This window comes from Petaurus breviceps, unplaced genomic scaffold (genome assembly GCF_028583685.1).
Source record: "Petaurus breviceps papuanus isolate PSGF00001 unplaced genomic scaffold, PetGlider_PUasm1.0 100, whole genome shotgun sequence".
NCBI lineage: Eukaryota > Metazoa > Chordata > Mammalia > Diprotodontia > Petauridae > Petaurus > Petaurus breviceps.
Genome location: NW_027185573.1, coordinates 8,343,037 through 8,349,630, shown reverse-complemented (window position 1 = coordinate 8,349,630; position 6,594 = coordinate 8,343,037).

Below are 6,594 nucleotides of genomic sequence, written 5' to 3'. Positions count from 1 at the left end.
CTTTACTCACTGAACCACCTAGCTGCCCTGATATGTTATTTTTCTAGTTTTTAAAAGTTTGAATTAATTGATCTGTTCTTTCTCTATTTTATTAATGTAAGTATTTAGAGATAGAAAATTTCCCCAAAGTATTGCTTTGTTGTCTCATAGTTATTCCCTTTAAAGGAATTATTTATTGTTTCTATGATTTGTTCTTTTTAGGATTAGATTGTTTAATATTCAAATAATTTTAAATCTATGCTTCCATGGCCTTTTATTGAATGTAATTTTTATTGCATTACGGTCTGAAAATGATGTACTTATTATTTGTGCTTTTCTGCATTTTTACTTTTTTATGTTTTATTTGAAAGTCTGATTTTGTAATCAGCTCTGGTCTATTCATGAGAAATGACTGAAAATCTTCTCTTTAATTAAAATCCATTTTTTCCCCTGAAGAATCATACTCAATTTTGCTAGGTAGGTGATTCTTGGTGATTTCTGTCTCCTTTGCTTTCTGGAATATCATTCTAAGTCCTCTGATCTTTTAATGTAGAAGCTGTTAAACCTTGTGTTATCCTGACTGTGGCTCCATGATATTTGAATTATTTCTGACTGCTTGCAATATTTTCTCCTTAACCTGTGAGCCCTGGAATTTGGCTATAATATTACTGGGACTTCATTTTGGGATCCCTTTCAGGAAGTAATTGATTCTTTCAATTTCTATTTTACCCTCTGGTTCCAGGATGTCAGGGTAATTTTCTTCAATAATTTCATGAAATATGATATATAGGCTCTTTTTTTGATCATGGCTTTAAGTCCATATAATAATTCAATAATTCTTAAATGATCTCTCCTTGACCTTACTTTTCAGGTCAGTTGTTTTTCTGTTGAGATATTACACATTTTCTTTTTTTTTTTCTCCACTCTTTTGACTTTGTTTTATTGTTTCTTGATATCTCATGAAGTCATTAGCTTCTACTTGGCTAGTTCTAATTTTTAAGAAATTATTTTCTTTAGTGAGTTTTTGTGCCTCTTTTACCATTTGGCCAGTTCTATTTTTAAAGTGTTATTTTCTTCAGTATTTTCATACCTTTTACCAAACTGTTGATTCTCTTCTCATAATTTTCTTGCATCACTTTCATTCCCCCCTCCCCTAACTTTCCCTCTACCTCTCTTATTTGATTTTTAAAATTCTTCTTTGAGCTCTTCCATGAGTTATTATTGGGCTTATGTTCAATTCACATTTTTTTTTTTCTTTTGAGGCTTTGCTTGTAGTTATTTTGACATCATTGTCTTCTTCAGAGTTTGTATTTGATCTTTCTTGTTGCCATATAGTAACTTGTCATGGTCAGATTCTTTTTTTATTGTTTTCTCACTTTACCAACCTATTTCTTGCCTTTTAACAGTATGTTAAAGTTGAGCTCTTCTCCTGGGGTGGAGGGGAAGATTCAGGTTTTTCATGTTGCTTTTTTCAGAGGTAGTTCTGTAAGTTTTTGGTGCTTCCAATGTGGTATGATATAACGAGAGGTGTGGTCACTGCTCTCCTTGGTCTGTGCTCTGGTCTTTAACCAGAAAGGGGCCTTGTTCCCCTGCAGTCACAAGTACTGGTGCTTCCCTTTGCCCTTGAACTCTGACTCAGAACTGTGTCTGGGCAGTGCACCAGGGTCCTGCGCCCAGCATCTGCAAAGGGTCCCCTGTAATCTCTTTTTGACCAGGTGTTATACCCTTCACCATCTGTGGGCTGAGACCTCCTGAGCTGCTGGAGCTGCCTCCAAGGCCTGCTGCTGATATTGTCACATGTTCTGCACTACACTCTGGGCTTAACCATCTCCCTGGAGGGACAGACCTTTCCTGCCAGACTCCTAAGTTATCTTGGGCCAGAAAATTGTTTCCCCTGATCTTTTGCTGCTTCTGCTTCTCCTGAATTTGACGTGAGGTGTTATTTTAAAATTGCTTTGAGGAGAATTTAGGATAGTTCAGGTGAGTTCCTGTCTCTATTCCATCACCTTGGATCTGCCTCCAACAAAGGCCATTTTTTGTCGTAGCTATTGTTCAGTTTCAATCATGTCTGACTCTTTTGTGACCCCATTTGGGTTTTTCTTAGCAAAGATACTGATTTTCTATTTCCTTCTTCAATTAGTTTAACAAATGAGGAACTGAGGCAAACAGGGCTAAGTGACTTGCCCAGAGTCACACAACTAGTAAGTGTCTGATGCCAAATTTGAACTCATATTTGAACCTGACTCCAGGCCAGGTGTTCTGTCCACTGTGTTACCTAGTTACCCTTTCTTGGGTCCACAACAAATTGATGTTATACAATCTCAACTAGTCTCTCATTGCTGCCAAGAAAACCCATCAACTCACTCTCCCATTGTCCTCAGTAATGCCTCCAAATCTTTTCATCGCTTCTCAAGAATCCCATGACTCACACCTCCCTCTCTCTACTCTCTCAGCTGAAAACCTTGTCTCATATTTTACTGAAAAAATTGAGACTGTTTGCTGTGAACTCCCTCTTTCTCTCCCCTCTTCGTCATCTCCTATCACTCAGCTGCCTTCTGTAACTCTCTCATTCACCTGTGTCACACTATGAAGTGGTTCTGCTCCTTACCAATGCTAAGCCCTCTACCTGCTCAAGTGAGCCCATTCTGTTTGTTTCCCCTGGCAGATTGCCCCCTATGTCATCCAGAATCTATCAATTACTTTCAATCTCTGCCTTCTTGCTGCTTCCCTTCTGCAGACAAACGTGCTTATGTCTTCTCCATCAACAAAATACATTTCTTTTTTTTTTTTTGCCTTTTGGAGGGCAGTTGGGGTTAAGTAACTTGCCCAAGGTTACACGGCTAATTTTTTTGGTGGGTGTTAAGTGTCTGAGGCCAGAACCAAACTCCGGTCCTCCTGACTCTGGGGCCAGCACTTTACTCACTGCGCCACCTAGCCACCCCGTCAAAAGACATTTTCAAAAAAAGTTTTATTGGAGGAAAGAGGGTGAAAGAAGGAATAGGACTGATGTTCTGGATAGATGATGGGATGATGAAAACTGGTATTCTAGAGAAGGCAGAGCTGTTCAGTTCCAATTTTGCTTGCTTTCTCTTCCAAGGAGAATGATCACCTAATCCTGATAAACTACATGCTTGAGTATGGCAAGAATTGGCAGATGTGGCTAGTGAATAAGCCACTGAAATAGTATTTGAAAGGCTGTGGAGAAGAGGAGAGGTGCCACAGTACTGGGTTGGGCAAATGTCTCCACTTTCACAACAAGGAAGAACATGGCATCTGAAAACTCTAAGCCAATCAACTTGATATTAATTCCTGGCTAGGTTCTAGGATGGATCATCAAAGAGATGGTTGATGAACATCCTGAAATGGAATTAATGTCAAAAAGAGCTGGCATGGCTTAAACAAGAACAGGTCATATCAAACACCTCATTTCCTTATTTGAAAGAATTCCTTAACTGAGAGGCAGCATGGTGTAAGAGATGGAGGGGCACCTGGGTGGCCCTGAAGTCAGGAGGACCTGAGTTCAAATCTGGCTGCAGACACTGGACACTTACTAATTATGTGACCGTGGGCAAATCACTTAACCCCAACTGCCTTTCCTCTCCCCCCTCCAGAACAAACAAAAATTTATGTAGAGCTAGCCTCAAAGCCAAGAAGACCTAGAGTCAATTCCTGCCCCTGACATATACTCTGAGAAAGTCATCTAACCTCCCAATGCTCTAGGCAATTCTCTAATTCTCCATCACAAGTTCTAGAGTAGGTGCCAATCTGCTTTGGTAGAGGGAATTTCCTCATCTGGAAGTTTACTATACCAATGAGATCACAGATACAATCCCTTTCCCCACAAAACTGACAAATCAGGGGAATGTTAGAGATCATGGGTTCTTAATCAAGGATCTATGAACTTGTGTTTTAAAATGTTTTTATAACTGCATTTCAATTTAATAGGTTTCTGTTATATTCATATGTACTTTAAAAATACGTTTTAAAGCATGATTCTAAAAATGGATCTATAGATTTTACCAGAGTGCCAAAGAGGGTTCAGGGCAAAAAAAAATATTAAGAAGAGAATTTGCTGTAGATATTATTTAACTGGATTTTGGGAAAGTATTTGATAAAATATCTCATGCTTGTGGAAAAGATGGTGAGATAAAGTCTAGATGATAGCATAATTAAATAGATTTGAGAGTGGTTGAATGACCAGACTCAAAGAATAGTCAGTAATCATTCTTGATAACTAAGAAGAGAGTCTATGATGGCATGCCTCAGGGTGCTTGGCTTTGCGCTATTAAACATTTTAATCTGTGGTAATTCTCTGAGGAGACTATTCCAATTCTCACTTGCACTTATGAGTTGACTCCCCCAGAGCATGGCCATGATGTCCCCTTAGGGCTCTAGGAGAATCTCAGAGGGTTTGCTGGTGTTGTATTTCTAGTGAGACAGCTCACAAGCCCTTACCTATGTCCACTGACTATCACTGATATCATTTAGTCAGCCACACTTGATTATCATTTTTTTTAGAAAGAATATTTACCAAAATTTTATAGTAAGAACAATTTATATAAAACACTTCTCCCTCCACCCTCAAATATTTGATATACTCTGCCATTAGTACAGTGTTTAAAAAGAATAAGGTTGTTAATTTAAAGAATGCATGTGACAAAGGGGTAACAGCTCCTGGAAGTTCTTTTTGTGGGGTCCTTAGAATGTTCCCCTTACACATAGTATTCTTTTCTGGTGAAGGGTGATGAGAAACTGAAACTGAGAATGGGACTAGAATTCAATTTCTCCCCATAGTGGATTTCTTCTCAAGAGTTTAGCTGAAATAGTCTTTCTTTTACACTTACTCAAATCTCTTGAGCCCAAATTGGTTTGGTATTTTATAGGTATCATCTAATGAATGACCAACTGTTCTCAGTTAACCCAAACACACTTCCTGTATAATGTAACTCTAGTTGATCAAAGGCATTTCAGATTTTAAGTCTTTGATTTATTGATTGAGACCTTCTCAACTAATTAAGATATTGTCTTAAAATGGAGTGGTTGGTTTACTTGATTGGTTTACTCAACCTACTCCAAGTTTTATAGATCAATGATTTGGATTTATGTCTTTAGAAAAATGTCATGCTCATTGAATTTTCAAGTTACATAAAGCTGGGAGAGATAAGTAACACACTGGATGACAGAGTCAGGATCCAAAGGGATCTGGACAAGATAAACATTGGGCTGAATCTAACAAGACAGTAATTTGTCTAATCAGGGGTATTAGTGGCTTGTAAGCTCACAGAGAGTCAGCTATAGATGTGGCAGTCATAAAAGCTAATATATTCTTGGACTGCATTGAGACTAACTTCCTGGAATAAGGAGGTGGTGGATTTGTTACACACTAAATTAGACTACATCTAGAGTATTTCTGAACACTATAGTTTTGGAAAAATAATGATAATAAGTGGGAGAGAGTTTAAAGGACCCTTGGAAAGGAAAGGAAAGGAAAGGGCCTTAAATTCATGCTATAAGAAGACTGATTGAAGGAATGGGGCATGGTTAGCCTGGAGAAGAGATATCTTGGGGGAACATCATAGCTGTCTTGAAACCCTCAGAAGATATTAAAAAATAGAAGGAGTAGATTTGTTCTACTTGGCCCCAAAGTAGAGAACAAGGTGCAATTATTGGAATACAAAAGAGGCAAATTTAGGTTTGATAGAAGAAACAACTTCCTACCAATTGGAATTGTCTCAAAGTAGAAAACACTGCCTCAGTAGGTAGCAGGTTCTTCTTCAGAAGGAGTCCTTAAGCAAAGACTGGCTGACCACTTATCAGGGATTTGTTTTGGTTTGCATTGAACTAGATGATAGGAAAGTAACCATCAGATAAAGAGAGATGGAAAATTATAAAAAAGAAGGGGTGTTAGAAGGGACAAAGTCACAGGGGAGAATTGAATGATGGGGTTAAGGTTTACACAGAGAGACTGGCTTTAGCAAGGAGAATTATTGCTCCCAAACTTGAGTAAAAGAGGAAAAAGTTGGGTATGATGTTGAAAGGATTTGAGGTATAGAAGTAGGAAGAAGAGGAAGCTCCTAATGGATGACTTTAATTTTATTTGTCAAATGAGAAAATATTTGTAAAGTGCTTATCACAATGCCTGGCACATAGTAGGTGCTATATAAATTTTAACTATCGTTATTGTCAAATATGGGATGAAGTCTTCTGCTGAGAGAGAACAGGAAATGAGAGTTACAGGTGATTTGAGGAGAGAAGAGAAAGTGGGACATGTGATAAGGAGTTCATTAGGGAAGAGTAAAAGGCATTTTGTAAGCTCATTTTGAGCTTATAGTACACTAAGACCCCTAAATCTTTTTCAGATGAATTGCTATTGAGGTCATTCCTCCTATGCCTTGTGCTTATTCTGTCCATATCTTGTTTGTACATAGCTCTTTGCCAATTTCTCCCTGGAGAATGAACTCCTTTGGAATAGAGGCTATTCTTTTGTATCCTCATCACTTTGTATACTGTTAGGCAAATAGTAGGTGCTTAATAAATGCTTATTAGCTGGCCAACTGAAACAGGATTGAAACTAAGGTCTTCTTGACTCCAAGTGCTCTATCCAACACATCACTG